The sequence below is a fragment of the Acinonyx jubatus genome, chromosome B2 (assembly GCF_027475565.1).
Source record: "Acinonyx jubatus isolate Ajub_Pintada_27869175 chromosome B2, VMU_Ajub_asm_v1.0, whole genome shotgun sequence".
NCBI classification, from domain to species: Eukaryota; Metazoa; Chordata; class Mammalia; order Carnivora; family Felidae; genus Acinonyx; species Acinonyx jubatus.
The window spans coordinates 29,352,131-29,368,874 of record NC_069385.1 but is presented as its reverse complement, the minus strand read 5'-3'; the positions used below and the strand labels follow the sequence as shown (position 1 = coordinate 29,368,874).

General features: G+C 36.1%; 1 protein-coding gene across 1 annotated transcript in view; it reads left to right on the top strand.

Annotated features, from left to right (window-relative positions):
• The window catches only part of PDE7B (phosphodiesterase 7B), a 581,511-nt gene that overhangs the window by 129,020 nt on the left and 435,747 nt on the right, over positions 1-16,744 (top strand). Inside the window, exon 2 of the mRNA XM_053222207.1 lies at positions 729-846. The gene's annotated coding sequence lies outside the window, so the exon portion shown is untranslated. The remainder of the gene's footprint in view (positions 1-728; positions 847-16,744) is intronic.

Here is a 16,744-nt window from a genome sequence, read left to right as displayed (position 1 = left end):
ATTTATTGTCAAATTGGTTTCCATACAACACCCAGTGCTCGTCCCAACAGGTGCCCTCCTCAATGCCCATCACCCACTTTCCCCTCTCCCCCACCCCCCATCAACCCTCAGTTTGTTCTCAGGAGGCAAACCATAAGAAATTCTATAATCTTTTTAAAGTGCAGTTCCATTGAGGGACAAAGAATTTTTCAGAATTAGTACTACAAATCATGGGATGGGAGAGGAGGTGGGGGTGGTGAGTGGGCTATGTGTATGTGGGGAGAGAGAGAGAGAGACAGAGAGAGGAAGGGAGAAGAAGAGAGAATATGAAGTCCTTATAAGGTAGAGTGTTGAATGCTACATACTGTTGACTGTGGACCCCAGAATGTGTATGGTGAAATTTATTGGAACAAAATTGACATATTTATGAAAATGATGCAGTTTAGAAAAAAAAATAGCTTGTTATGCTAGCGTCCTTTTCCTTTGTTGATGTTCCAAGGTTATACAAGCCCTGAATCTTTCCACATTTCCAGCTCTTATCTAAGAGTGTGTACCACCTGGGTTGGGAGGAGGAAGATGAATGAAATTGGGGAAGTAAATGGTGGGAAGTATCCTGAAAGAAATCAGCTAGATATGTTCAAGTCAGCAGGTTCCAAGAAAATGATGTAGTAATTTGAGAATTGTGTAAGGAAAGTTCTAACACATATTTTCTCTCATGTTTTTTTTCCCTCTTCTGCATGAACTTATAGTGATTACATCACTTCCCTTCCTCACCTCTTCCTCTTCTCCAACTTGTTGCTGTAGAGGCTACGTGAGTTCATTGTCCCTGGAAATGGAGCAGACAGAAGAGAAAGCAGTGACTGTGTGGTGAGCTTAAAGATATATCTATTCTCTGGGAAGTGGGAGGACGGGGAGTGGGGAAGGACAGAAGATATATATATTAGCTATCTATTGTTTCATTATAAGTATGCCAAAATTTAGCAATTGAAAACAAACATAATCTCACATAATCTCTGAGAGTCAGGACGGCAAGAATGGTTTAGCCGGGTGGTGCTTGCTCAGGTTCTCCTTTGGAGTTGCAGTCAAGGTGTCTTCTAAGGCTGCAGGCCTTTGAAGGCTCAGCTGGGACTGAGGTCTTCAATTTTAAATGGCTTCCTTATATGGCTATTGGCTGGAGGCCTCAGTTCCTCACCCCGTGGCTTCTCCAAGAGCAAATGACCCATGAGCAAAAGACTGACAGAAGCTGTAGCGTTTATTATGACCTAGTCTTGGAAGTGATGTACCATCACTTCCATAGCATTCTGTACATTAGAAACAAGTCACTAAGTCCAGCGCACACTCAAAATGAGGGGAATTAAGCTTTGCTTCATGAAAGGATACCAGAGAATTTATGGACATGTTTTAAAACTACCATAATATGTATATGCCAACTTTACAAGGTGTAGATTTGAGACTAGAACAAAGTTATGGATAATGTCTCATTTTGTAAACAGCAGCCTCATCTGTAATAAAAGCCCAGAGTTTATGGATCATCACAGCCAAATAGGAAAAGGGTTTGCTGGAAAAAACTTGTAAAGGATGTTATTTCACTTGTCTATTTATCCTAGGCCCCGGGGTAATGGTTACAAATTATACGTCTTACATGATTCAGGAACCTCTGCTGAATAACAACTGAACAAAAGGGCTTTACCAATTTGCTCCTGCTACAAACATATGAGTGCCTGCTTCTCCAAACCCTTGGCAATACAGTAGATTATCCTTCTTTGATATTTGCCAATTTGGTAGGTAGAAAACGGTCTGAAGTTGCACTTTTAATTTCTATTTTTCTCTCCCTCTTTCTCTCTCTTTTTTTGAGAGGGCATGGGGAGGGGATGAGGGAGAAGGAGAGAGAGAATCTTAAGTAGGCTCCACACCTAGCATAGAGCCCAACACAGGGCTCAATTCGGAGCTCACAGCTGTGAGATTATGACCTGGGCTGAAATCAAGAGTCAGATGTTTAACTAACTGAGCCACCCAGGCGCCCCTCTATTTCTCTTGTTGTGAATGAGAATAAGCTGTTTTTATATGCTTTAAACCATCTGCATTTACTTTACTGTCAACTATTCGTTCTTAATTTTTGCCTACTTTTATATGGGACTTGTCTTTTTGTTTTTTCCTTACTAATGAATGGAAGTTCTTTACAGATTAAAGAAATTAGCTCTTCTCTGCAATGTGAGTGGTGGGAATATATTCTTAGTGTGTCATTTATCTTTTTTTTATTGTTTCTCATTCTCTTTTTTGTCATGTAGTGATTTAAAAAATAAATCTGTTTTATGGTCACATTCATCGTGCACCAATTTTTTCTCTTATAGCTTCTGGGTTTGTGTCATTCTTAGCCTTCCCATTCTATGGTTATTAAGAATGTCCTATGGTTTTTCCTTTAGTACTATTATGGTTTGTTTGTTTGTTTTGCATTTTAACTTTGATTAAACTGGTTCTTTTAATGCTTCATAATATTAAACTATAAATACTTCAGTATTAAAGTATTAGTGAATCATTAAGTTTATGTCCATTTTTTTCTGCTCCAGATATTTCTGTTTTATTCTCAGTTTTCTCATTTGTGGAATAGGGATAATAATTACTATCGAGTACCATCCATGGCCTTTGGCGGGAAAAGACCATTTTCCAAACTGAAAGCTAAACCAGAATTTTCTTCCTCATTACTTAAAGCCTTTACTCCATGATTATGTTCTCTGCCCCAATGGGACAATCAAGATTAACATGGATTGCAAAATAGCTTGCTTTAATAACAAAGGTCAAAATTCAAATTAACCATTTCATGTCTGCTTACATGGGGGTCCCTGCTTTCACCTATAATGTTTAATTACATTATTTTCGGCAATATACATCCACAGCTATCACTGTTGAAGTAATTTTGGCTACTTATGAATCAGGATTGCAAAATGCCTCATATTATTAATGTTACAGACGAAAAGTTTTGAATTGGTTATTTGTAAATCAAAAAGATAATTCCACTGAAATAATATTTTAAATATTGGTTAGGTTCTTGTGCCTTATCCCAAATTCCAGAGTTATGTATTATATGATGAGGGATGAGGGAAAATGTACTATGTCATCTACACACAACAGTATTTTGTAATACTGTCTCTCTGGTAACGTACATCTGAAGGCCACTCCAGGAAGCTCAAAATAACATCTTCCCCAGTCCTAGCAGCTGAAAGTGAGGCTCCTTGTTGGAGGCAAGAGCCATTGGCAAGTGGTTGTAGGCTCCAGAAAAGACATCCTGGTCAAGGGAATACATCTTTATATTTATATTAGGGAAATCAATTCCCTAATATTTGGCAGTCATCCTGAATGGGAAGCACAGAGAAATTATGTGTTCAGTGTTGAATTTCAGAGGTGTACCATTTTTTTTTTTCTCAGCACATGGCCATAAGGAGCTTTCTTGAGTACAGCCTGAGAGTCTAGGATCTGGAACTTAGTCACATAAGGCATGGAGATAGAGGGGATGTAGGGGAAGGTGGACCTAGCTTTGGAATATGAGAAACTGTGGAACTTACTTGGTAGAATGTAGTATCTTAAAGGGTATAGAGAATATAATACATATTCAGAGTGAACTATGATGTGACAGGGCCATCTTTCTAAGAATTTGAATTGTGCACAAAGAGGGCTAAGAAATTTACAAAAGCAAGCTTTAGCTGTAGTCAAGTTTGTGAGCATGAAACAGGGTTTCAGCCACAAAGGTGTTTCAAGAGAAGGAAGGTACTGGGGACATAAGGTGAAAGGTAGATCTTGAACCCCACGCTGATGGTTTGGATGTGATTAATCCCCAGTGTCTAACATTGGGGCCTATCTTGGGAAGTGGGGCAAAGCAAGGTAGCACAATGAATGAGGTAGTTCTGACTGTGGAGCAAGGAGGGAACAGAGGCCGGAGGGGAAAAAAAGGACAGTTTCCCAACACTGAGAAAGTAGCTGACTGTTATTGGTGGCGCTACACATACCACTATATTTTGTGCCTACGTAAAATACATATTTGTTCCAGGAGCATTTACTGGTTTTGCCCATTGGGAAAAAGGCATGTATGTATTATTTTTCTCAGCGACATTTATGAATGTCATAAATGTAATGACAATCACGAAATGTTGGCTAATAGATTTGTAAATAGTATTTCCAGGGGGCCAAATCTATTTAGAAAATGAGCCAGTCAAAAAGAGTAAAGTTCACCTGTTGCAAATACAAATTATGATAGTTTGAAATAAAAATAAAATTATTCTTTGATACATTGTGCATGCTATCCATGTTCTCTGCATTTCTTTCCCTCTGTCTTCTGGCTGTTTTGCTGCTCATTAACACCTCCATTAGAAAAGGCACAGAGCAGTGACGGAAATAAAAATGCAAATTGAACTGCAACCAAGAATTTTATATATATATATATATACTTTTTTTAAATGTCAACATAAGAATGATATAAATATCTCAATTGTAAAAATAAATTGTGACCCTGATTAGCATATGGTGCTTTGGATATACAAAAAGTGGTGAGGAATTAGAATACTTCCTATACCGAAGAAGAAGTTCACAGAATGTTATCAGTAGAAAGGACCACATAGACAGATTGAATGAGCATCTATTCCTTCAGGTGGGAATTACAGAAAAATTCATTTTTTTATTAAAAAATTTTTTTGATGTTTATTTATTTTTGGGAGACAGAGACAGAGCATGAGTGGGGGAAGGGCAGAGAGAGAGGGAGACACAGAATCCGAAGCAGGCTCCAGGCGCTGAGCTGTCACGTCAGCACAGAGTCCGACTCACGGCTTGAACTACCAAACCGCAGGATCATGACCTGAGCTGAAGTCGGACACTTAACTGACTGAACCACCTAGGCGCCCAAGAAAAATTCATTTTTAAAAAATGAATTGCAAAGTATACACCAACTCTTAAGACCTAACCACATTTCTGGAAGGAAACTGAAAATCTTGGCCTAAGCATGTAAAACTAGATCACTTGCTGGAGTTAAGGAATGCATGTGCAATGGAAATCCTTTTTTTTAAGAAAATTATTTTAACACATTTTCATAAAGGAAGTTGGGGTGACAGTATATGACACTAGTAGAAGAGTATACATCAAAATATTAATATTATATTATATGTGTTATTTAAGCCATTTTAATTTTGTGTATATATTATATCTTAAATTTTCTACAATGCATATGTATTAATTTTATAATCCAAAAGTAACTTTTAAAGAAATTTTATGTTTCACTCCCACTTGTTAATCTGTCAATGGAGTTTGTTCTGTGAGTTTTGTTAGTCAAACCCATTTCACAGTAGGATGGAAATAGGGATCAAGACTAGGAATTTCCATCAGACAAAAAATTTTAATGATCAGCACAAGGACCTTAGCCCTAACAGGCTCATATACACATGCTGATTAGGTTTATCAGGCTGCTTCCAAATAGGAAGGACTTTTTAAATGTAAAGACTGAATGACTCAACTTGTAGGAATTCAGTGGCTCAAAATATTATATTTTCTAAGTGATGTTATGAGATAACTGGACACAATTAAATTGTGGCTGTATGAAAAACAATTACCACCACAAAATATTAATGTGGTGAAATTGCCTATATTCAGTATTATATTAGAAATCTATACTAGCATATGTAATATGCATGTCGTATATCATACATATGTAAATATATCATATATATACAGATACATATGTTAAATAAGCAAAAGCAATTGAGGATTACACTTGTTATTATCTATTAGTGAATTTCCCTTAGCTTCAAGGAAATTATAGATTTAAAAAAAATTTAGTGGCATCTGGTGAAAACAAAGTCATTAGAAAAATTTCACAAATCCTTTTAGGAGGATAAATAATACATTTTTGTTTATATTTTTATGGTACAAACCTCAAGAAGTGCCTGAGTTATCTGCCTAAACATGGAACTTATTTCAAGATGTGCTGATTGACTCAAGAACACAATTTCTGGTTTTCAAGATTGATTATCTGAAATCAGTCTGAAATTTCTGGCTCCACTGCCAAATTTGGACAAACTTGGAAAACCCTCTCCGTGTCAAAACGCTCACTTGCTCACGAATCTTTGAAACTTTATGCTGAGATTCACCATGAGTAATGCAAAATCAAAATCAGAATTAAATGTATCCTGAGTATGCCCCATAATTTGCCGAAACAGTCTAATCTGTTAAATATAAAATTTTCATTGAAATGTATAAAAGTGGTCAGTGACGAACATTAAAGCCATAGTTGTAGACTAGATAAATTAATTAGTTTATAATACTGCTGATAATATATCTGTGTTACTTCTATTTAGGTTATATTCCACTATGTTTATCAGTAAAAATCCATTAAGTATCATGTACCTCCTGATTTCTGAAAATTGAAGTTTATGGAAGTGAAGTGCTTTTTTCAAAATAAAGAATGGTGGGCTAGAACTCAGATATGCAAAATCATGTGTAATCAATGGCCATTCTCCTTGTCATTAAAGAACTGGAAGGGTCTTTGAAGGAGACTGATAGGAACTACAAGTCTTGGCATATATAATCATGAGATGGAAAGATTAAGAGATTTCAAAAAATAACTTTTACTTTATAAAAGATTGATTACCAAAAGGTTAGAAGATAAAATTAATTAAGTCTGTGTGCCATCTTTACAACTTATTAATTATTGCTGCTAGTTGTTTAATTTCTGCCTTCTGTTTTTCATTTTTAGAATGGAGATAATTATTGGGCTGCCTGGGTGGCTCAGCCAGTTTAGTATCTGACTCTTCATCTCAGCTCAGATCTTGACCTCAGGGTCGTGAATTCAAGCTCTGCATTGGGCTCCACACTGGGCATGGAGCCTACTTATAAGTGAATGAATGAATGAATGAATGAATGAATAAATAGGGGCGCCTAGGTGTCTCAGTTGGTTAAGCATCTGACTTCAGCTCAGGTCATGATCTCACAGTTAGTGGGTTTGAGCCCTGTGTCAGGCTCTGTGCTGACAGCTTAGAGCGTGCCAGAGCGTGCCTGCTTTGGATTGTGTCTCCCTCTCTCTCTGCCTGTTGCCCACTTATGCTCTGTCTCTCTCCATCTCTCAAAAATGAATAAATGTTAAAAAAAATTAAAAATAAAAATAAATAAATAAATAAATAAATAAATAAATAAATAAATGAGTAAATTAATAAAATGGAGATAGTTATTGTGTCTCTTACAGGGTTGTAGTGATGACTAAATGACTCAGTAATATGAAAGGCTTAGGACAGTGCGTGGTGCATAGTAAGTGTTCAATAAATGTTAGATATTATTGCCACTGTATGCCAAACACTCTTGTGCTCTTAACATACATGTTTTTATTTAATCCTTACAATATCACTGGAGGATAAGTATTACTAGTATTTCCATATGGCAGTTGAGAGGTTTGGTAAGAGGTCATATTTGCATAGCTAATAAGATTAAGAGTCAAGTTTCAAACCCAGGTCTGTGTAATTTTGGAATAGAAACTGGCAAATTAAGAATGTTTTTACACTTTTAGTTGTTAAAAAAAGTGGGACAGAGACTTTATGTGACCTTCAAAGGCCTAGTATTTGCATCTGAATCTTTATGCATGTTTGCTGACTGGTACTTTAGAGCCATTTTTCTTTCTATAATATCAGCCTAGCCTGCCTTCTGAAAACTGGATGCCTATTCCAACTGCTAGAGTCATTCACTTTTCCATTTACTCAACAGATATGTATGAGGCATCTGTATAGGTGCCTGGTTTAGAAAAATAATGAGAAACAGACATCGTATTAAGAAACTTACAGTCCTTTAGGGAAATCAGAGGGAACATTGATAATTATGGGACATTGTAGCAGGTATTCTAGTCCAATATCAGAGGGTTCTATGAAAGCACATAGAAAGGACCACTTATATAGTATTCAGGGGTCATATATGCCTCCTGGAAGAACTAATAGTTGAGATAAGTCCTCAAATTTTCGTTTAAGAGTGGGTGTACTGTATTCTAGATAAATGGAGCAGCAAATAAGTATGAAGGCCCCAAGACAAAAAAAAGAAGTATGAGAATTTGAGGAGCTACAACTGTGGTTGAAGTTTACAGCATGAGGGGAGAGAACAGAGGGGGCACATAGGGAAGGTAGGGTTTGAAGCACAAATGTCTTCCATATCATACTAAAGTGTTTGGCATTTATCCAAGATTCTGAACATTGTCAGGCTATGGGACTGTTGGAAACTTTAAGCAGGTAGATATTTCAATTTTCATTTTAGAATGATCCTTATAGAAGCAGCATAGGAGATGTATTTCAGGGCATCAAGAGTGAAGGTGGGGATTCCAGCCATGGAGTTAAAGAGACTCAATTTACCCTCTTACCTTAATAAATTATAAAACTGAACAAAACATATAAAAGTAACTTTTTTCATACATTGGATAATAGGAAGCAAAAGACTATGAATCCTGTGGGAAGGGAAATAAATAAGGTGAGTTCTGTAATTGCACAGGATTTCTTCCTGGAAGCACATTCCATGCTACAGAACAGAGACGGAGATTCCAAGAAAAAAACAGCTGTTACATAATTGAGGAGATAGATCTGGATGTGCAGGAAGTCTGAGATGTTTTTAAATGGTGATGCAAGGTTATGCAAAGTAGGGAGATACACAGAAAAAAAGTGCCAGAGATATGCAAAGGAAGACCTGGGAGTCTTTGAAAAATATTAATACATGCATGAATGAGGTGAAATTTTACAAGGGTGAGCAAAGAAAAACTAGGAGGTTGTGAATGTAACAGGCTTCCATAAGTGGCACAAGCCTGAGAATCATGAACATTATCACCAGATAAAATGGAGAGCTCTCATTGATCACTTGGGGAATGCCACTCCAGAAAGTGCTATACTTTACTAGTAGGTTACATTGTTCCTGAAGTAAATGCTCCTCTAGACCTGCCCAAACAAAACTTGAAACAAGCCTCAAAATGATCTAACTAAAATATATATTAGGAAAGAAAAAATTATCGACAATAAATTATCTAGGTTTATTGGACCTAAGTTTATTGGAGTCTTTACTATAAGAATCTAGGAAAGGAAGAGAAATTAGACCTTAAGTAAGTACAAAGAAAATAATTTAAAAAGTAAGGGTAGAAATCAAAAAATACAAAGCAAGCACTGAGGAAATTTATGAAATCCTAAACCGGGTCTTTGACATCAATAAAATCTATAAATATCTAGCTAACTTGATAAAGGAAAGAGGGAAGACACAAATTACCAATGACAGGAAGAAAGAGGAGACATCACTACAGATCTTACAGAGTTTAACTGAACAGTAAGGTAATATTATTGAAACATTTATGACAGAAAAGTTAGATTGTTGTGAAAAACATCCTGTGGTGGCAGAGGCCATCTGACAAATGCCAGCATAACAACAACAAAAATAAATAATTTATTGAGTAATTTTATGTGTCAGTCCCTGGCTTGGCAAGGTAGAAACAAATGAAGACCAATCAAACGAGAAAAACAGACCGTTTATTCAGAGCTTGCTACACCAAGGGAATCAGCCACTGTGAATTACATTTTGGCAGAGACTCAATGATAGGCAGAAGAGTGGGAAAATCATTATAAGTGAAAAAAAGGTATGTTTCACATATGTCCTAATTGGAAGCCGGTGGGATAGGGAAGCTTTAGCCTGCTACCTAGAAACAGAACATCCTATGTGATTGATTAGGGGTACAAATTTGGCTTTCTCTGGTTGGTCCTAAGTTAGAAGTAGTGACAAAAATTAAGGAACTGCCAGTTATTGATCAAGTCCTGGCCATTTTGGGCTGATTGTTATAGAAATAATAGTTTAACGTTTTTGGATTATTGCTAGAGATAGCCATTTGACTACCTACAAGCCTGACTATAACAGGTTCACTTTCTGGACTATTTATTGTAGATAAAGGGGTTGGTTTTCTATCCAGGTTATGGGTCAGAGTTCTATTTTTTTATATGGTCTAGCCATCATCTGCATATTCAGTCCTTTAGTAATAAATCATATAGTGATACACCCTTTAATCTGGCAGTATAATAAAAAGAGTAATTCAGTCCTTACTGGGAGCATCTGAAAAGGCCTTATAGTCAAGGCAATATTTGAGATGAATCTTGATGTCTAAGCAAAAGGAGGATGAAAGGAAATTGCTACCCTAGATTACAACATTTTTAAAGAAATAAGCAGATAAGGGTGTGATGTATTCAGGAATCAGTGACCCTTTAAAGAAGCTTGAACATAGGTGGCAGGGGGGTGGGGTGGGAAACAGAACAGAACAGAGCTAAGAAAGAAAGGTTGGAACCAAAGTGTAATGGACTTTGAATAATAATAAGACATAATATTATGGACTTTAGGGGAGAGATGACTGCTTTTATGCCAATAGTTATAATATTGCATTTTAGTTTTAGGAAGATAATTCTTATGACAGTGGAAAATATGCACGGAGTGTATCAGGAAACTGGAAGCTTGCATGCAAGCTAGGATGATATTTTATAAATCAAAAGAAGTGGCCCGTGAAGGGCTTGATCTGAGCTGGATCAGTGGGCATATAACAGAGATAGAGATGATCAGTGCAGCATCTTGGACACAAAGTGAGTACTCCATAAATACAGTATGTTTTTGAGTGAATAAATGAAATATCTAGGAAGTGGAATAGATTGGGCTTGGTGACTTTTTGGATGTTATATCCTAAGAATAGGAAAGATTTAAGAGCTATTAAAGTTTTTAAGTTCAATACTAATTGCACAGCAATGCCGTGGGCCAAAGTATGAAAAATAAGGAGGGTGATACTTTATGAATGAAAATGCCAAGTTCAACTTTGGACATGTGTTGAGGCTTATAAACTTTGAAAGTCTTTGGCAATGTGGTATGGAGGCAGGAGTTTGGGGGCTCACTGGTGGCACATGAAGGAGTTGTAATCATATGAAAGGGTATGATTGGTCAGAAACACCTTTGAAAACTAGAGAAGAGGATCCAATTCTTGAGTAAATACACTGATTTTAAACAGTAGATAGAAGAGGAAGTGTCAGTATTTGCCAACTAAAAACTGTCTCTGTGATCCTTCTTTGGAATTTCCTTTTTCTATTGCTTTGTGCTGTTCCTCTTTTTGGAAGTAAGATGATGTACAGAGCACTTTGAAGAAAACTGTAGAAATCAGGTTGTGTGGAGTGTACAGAATTCTGAGGATCTGACATTGAAGCATGGACTTCCAATGGGTGAATGGCTCTGTGGTATGAGGTGACCTGAGTTGGAAACCAAGCTCACTTAATTTGTGTGACCTTGACCATGTTACTTCTTTGAGCCACATAGTAAGGTTAATTATAGCCACCTTAAAGAGTTTTATGATTAAATGAGATAATTCTATATAATATATGTAAGGTACCTGGTGATATCTAGCACATAACTTGAACTCAATAAATAAAAGGTGCTATTATTATGAAAAGAGCTAGAAGAGTAATACTAGAGAAAAGCTGTAAATATAATTTGTGTTTTGCCACATACCAAATTGTTTATATTGCAAAGATAATTGTGGGGACTTAATTTTTTTCTCTTAGCCCTCCTCTCTTAAGAAAGAAATACTTTGCTTCAATAAAATCAGTAATGCTCTTTCTAAAAAAGGATTTCTTAAAACTTCCAAAATAACTTTTATTGTTTCTTTGGTTCAACATATATACTTACCTTTATTCAAAATTACTCTCAGGATTATCTCTTACTATGGCACTTCTAACTAACAAAGATTTATTGGGTATCTGACACAGCACATGTCAGGTGCTGTGCTGAACATCAGAATACAAAATACAAAGATGAATAAGGTTGCTTCTCTTGAGAAATTCATTCATTCAATAAAATATTTATTTATCACCTACCAAAGGGCAGGTATTTATTTGGTGGTAAAAATGCAGCAGAGAATTAAAGCACATAGAGACTCTGTGAGCTTTGGCAGGCTACACTGAAGTGAAGGGAGAGACAAGAAAACAATAAACAGGTAAATAAAGAAGATAAATGTAGATGGCGCTTAATGAAGAAAAGAATAAAGAAATAATAGGTACAAAGTGACTGGAAGAGACAGCCTGTGTGGCAAAGTGGTCTCTTTGGGGCTGGGGTATGGTAAGGTGGAGGAACATGACAACAATAGTCAAATAATTACTGAATTATGAAACCAACTATTGTGATAGTTGGGGACAAAGGAAATTATAGACATAACAACAGAAAAGGCCAGTATGGGGGGGAGCTCTAAATGCTTTAGAAATAAATTACTTTGGAATAAAATTTTAGTCACTTTAAGGGTTTTTATATGTTTATGTCTCTCACTTTAACTTCATTCTTCAATTAGGGATAAAACTTAAGAGAGAAAAAAAATAGCTTTCTTAGATTCTCCCAAATATTCATTCACTTTGGATATACATCTTGACTGCAAATTAAACTCAGGAATGTTGGATATAATTTTTGTTATAAGTAATATTTTTGTATCATTGAATCTCCAATCAAATAGATTTTCATTATGTATGTCTTTAAAGTCTAGGCTGCAAGTCTTTACTTTTCTTAATTATCTAACCAGCATGTAGAATCAAAGGTGGTATTTAAAGTCATAGGATTTTGGAACTGGAAAGGACCATTTTGTCTAAGTTGCTCTTCTTTTGTGGAATGGAAAGAAATAATAAAAAACAAAATGACAGAAACTAAAGGGAAAAAAAAGGATAATCGGCAGAACAAGAGTAGAAGCCATGGTTTCATATCACTGAATCCAGTGAATATCTTTCTAATTTTCTTATCCATTTCATAAACAAGTGCTTCCTATGTGCCCCACACTATATTAGGCTCTGGATACCTATAGGAGTAACAAGCTCATTGCAGGAAATCATTCTCTCATCCCCAAGGATTTTGTAGATTGCCAAAAGATGTCTCAAGCAAATTATAAGTCATGACCTCTCAAAGAAAATAGGCATTATATAGAATATGTCAAATTGATACATGAGAACAAGTCCTTGAACATACTCATTCTTTATCCATATGCATTAAGATTTTGTAAACTACATTTTAATAGAGAAGGCTTTTGTATTATGGATTTTGAGTTTAAACCTAGACTCTGAGACTTATAATTTCTGACCTAGGAAAGTTGCTGAGCTTTAGTTTCTAGTGGTAAAAATTATGACAAAATCACCAGCCCAGTGCTAGGAACATAGATTAGACACTCAATGCACATTTACCTTTTATTTTGCTTTGTAAGTTTATACTTTCTTAAGAGAAGAAAATATGTTTGTAGAAAAGTGTTTACAAGATGGAACCATAGGATCTGATCTATTAATTCATGCAGTGACCTTTATTGAATGAATGTAAGACTTAATCTGATGTTTAATTTTTTTGCAAATATTATTACTTAGTTATTTGGGTTAATATAGTGATAATTAACTTTCCATTATTGGAAACTGATTATATTTGATTGATTTGTCTGAATCTCTAAACTTCTTTTAACTTTTCTCTACCAAACACAGACCAATTTTACTTGTATTTCATCACTATTATGATTGTAAAGGCCAAGTAAAGGCAGAACAAAAATTATCTTCTTCATTTATTTCTTTTGTCTTTCATGCTTTTTCTTCTGGCCCTGAATATACTAAAAATAGGAACATTGAGTTAATAATCTATGAAACACTGGATAACTATTTGCAATAGAAAATCTGGTTTTTAATCTTAGCTCTTATCCTTACTAGCTAAATGATTTTAGACAGATAGCTGTATTGTTAGTCTTCAGTAGCCTTCTCTGTAACATGTGGGTATTAATGCCTACCATAAGACTGCTAGGAGGATTAAATGAAATGATATCTGTAAAGTATGATAACTGGCACATAGAAAGTATTTAATAACTGATAACTATTTTTTGTCTCATTAGATATTTATTTTCTAAACAAGATTGTTTGTTCTTCAAGAGCTGATTGCCGCCTTCTGTTGACATAGTTAAACTTAGATGAACATTTGAAATCCCATATATCATTTATCACCTAGGCATTGAGCATAATATAAATATTGTCCAGATTCTATATCTTAGAGTGTATCAATAAGAATACTCTTATCTGCTACAGATTTTTTTCTTTTTTTAAATGTTTATTTATTTTTGAGACAGAGAGACAGAGACTGTGAGTGGGGGAGGGGAAGAGAGAGAGACAGACAGAATCCCAAGCCGGCTGTACACTGTCAGTACATGGGGCTTGAACCCATGAGCCATGAGATCATAACCTGAGCCAAAACCAAGGGTCGGACGCTAAACTGATTGAGCCACCCAGGGCCCTCAGATTTCATATTTTTTAAATGCCATGTACCTTGTGTCTGTTGGTTTCTCCAAGGAACAATAAATTAATGAAATATGAACCTTGTCCTCAAAAGGCATGAAGACCATACTAATTATAATACACATGGAATGAATGATGCATACATCTCTTTTTCTTTCCCTATTTGTCCTCCCTCAGCAACTCCTGAAACTCTTCCACTTTGCCCTCTGAAATTCATGGCCACTCATAAAAAAGTATTTTCTCTAATGGAAACCTTGCTCTCATCTGACACGGCTTTCTCCACAGCCTTCTCAAGAACTAATCCTTTTCTCTCTATATCGATGACCCACTGATCCTAATGTTAAGGAAGATATCCACCTTACTTCTCATTGCTACACTATCCAATATGGTAGCCACTAGTCACATGTGGTCATTTAGATTTAAATTTATTAAAGTTAAATGATATTAAAAATTCAGTTCCTCAGTTCTACTAGCCATATTTAAGTGCTCAGTAGCCACTTGTGGCTAGTGGTAATGATATAGCACAGATATAGGACATTTTCATCAATGTACAAAGCTGCATGGAAGCTCTATTCTAGTTTATTCTTTTAGCTTCCTCTTCCAAGTCCCTAGCTGTGAATGTTATCAGCCTGTGCCATGCACTGCTCAAACCTTGTGACCGTCATCCATTCTTTTTTCATGAGGTAGCCCCAGGCTCATTTTCATCATCTACCTGAATGATCCTTCCAAATGTTGGCATCTCAATTTCTTGATCTCTCCTCCTCCAAGGATCTTGCTCTTTGTTCTAACTTAGTACTTCTCCAAACAGATTTTTGACTTTATTCTCTTACTAAAATTTCTTTTGTCAAGGTCACTAATGAATACCATGTTGCTACATCTAATGATAGAGTCCCAGTTCTCATGTTACTTGACTTATCAGTGACATTTGCAAGGCTGATTACTTCCTGCTTTTAAAAACACTTTCTTTTACTTGGCTTCTCAGACACCACTTTCTTTCTTTCTTTCTTTCTTTCTTTCTTTCTTTCTTTCTTTCTTTCTTTCTTTCTTTCTTTCTTTCTTTCTTTCTTTCTTTCTTTCTTTCTTTCTTTTGAATATGAAATTTATTGTCAAATTGCTTTCCATACAACACCCAGTGCTCATCCCAACAGGTGCCCTCCTCATTCCCCATCACCCACTTTCCCCTCCCTCCCACCCCTTCCCCATCAACCCTCAGTTTATTCTCAGTTTTTAAGAGTCAGACACCACTTTCTTTTGGATTTCTCGTACATCACTGGCTACTCCTACTTCATCTCCTGTGCTTGTTCCTTCTTATCTCTCTAACTTCTGAATACTGTGATGTCCTAGTGCTCAGTCTTGATAGTGCTTCCTTTTTTGATCTACATTAGCCTTGGTAATTTCATCCAGCCTCCTTATTTGAAATGCTATCTATCTTCTCTCTCTCTCTGTCTTTGTCTCTCTCACTTTCTCTCTCTCATTTTCAGACAAACCTTCTCTCAAACTCCAACTTTTCTATCCATCTACATACTTACCATCCCCACTTGGCATTTTAAAATTAATGCATTTCCAAACTTACTTCCTGATTTCTTTCATAAAATTTTATCCTGTTGCTATCTTCCCTATCGTACAAAATGCTGACTCCATTTTTTCAGGCACTTAGATCAAAAATTTTAGCCTTGATATCTTTCTTTTTTTAATGTGATTTAAGTTTACTTATTTTGAGAGACTGACAGAGAGAGACGAGAAAGAGAATCCTAAGCAAGCTCTGCACCATCATCAGTATGGAGCCTGACGTGGGGCTTGAACTCATGAACCACAAGATCATGACCTGAGCTGAAACCAAGAATCAGATGCGTAACCAACTGAGCTAACCAGACACCCCTGATCTCTCTTTTTCTTATACTTGACATTTAGTCTGTCAGCAAATCTTTTTGGTCCCATTTTCAAAATACATTGGAATCTTTTTTTTTTCTTACTACCTTCACTGTTTCCAGGTGGGTTAGCATCTCTTGCCCAGATGAAGTAGTAGCCACATAATCATGCTCCAGCTTCTATACTTACCCTCGAATTGTCTGTTCTGAAAAAAGCAGCCAGAGTTATGATAGTAAAATATAAGTCAAATCATGTGTGTCTTCTTTGCCCCAATTTCTCAACTGGTTTCCCATCTCACTCAGAGTGAATGTCAAAGTCTTTATAGTGGTGTAAAGTGATAGAGTCTGTCCCCTTAAACTCTTTGATTTTATCTCCTATTATTCCCTGAGTGTCTATACTTCAGCCACCCTGACCACTTGCTATTTGTCTAACATACCAGACAAGCTCTTATCTGATTTCTTTTGCATTTGCTGCTTCTTCTGCCTAAAATTGTTTTCTGTCAAATGTCAAGCTTGCCCCTTCTCCGTTTTCATTGCAGCTTTCCCAACCACCATATTTGACATTGCAAAGCTCTCTCCAACCTCCAGCACCCT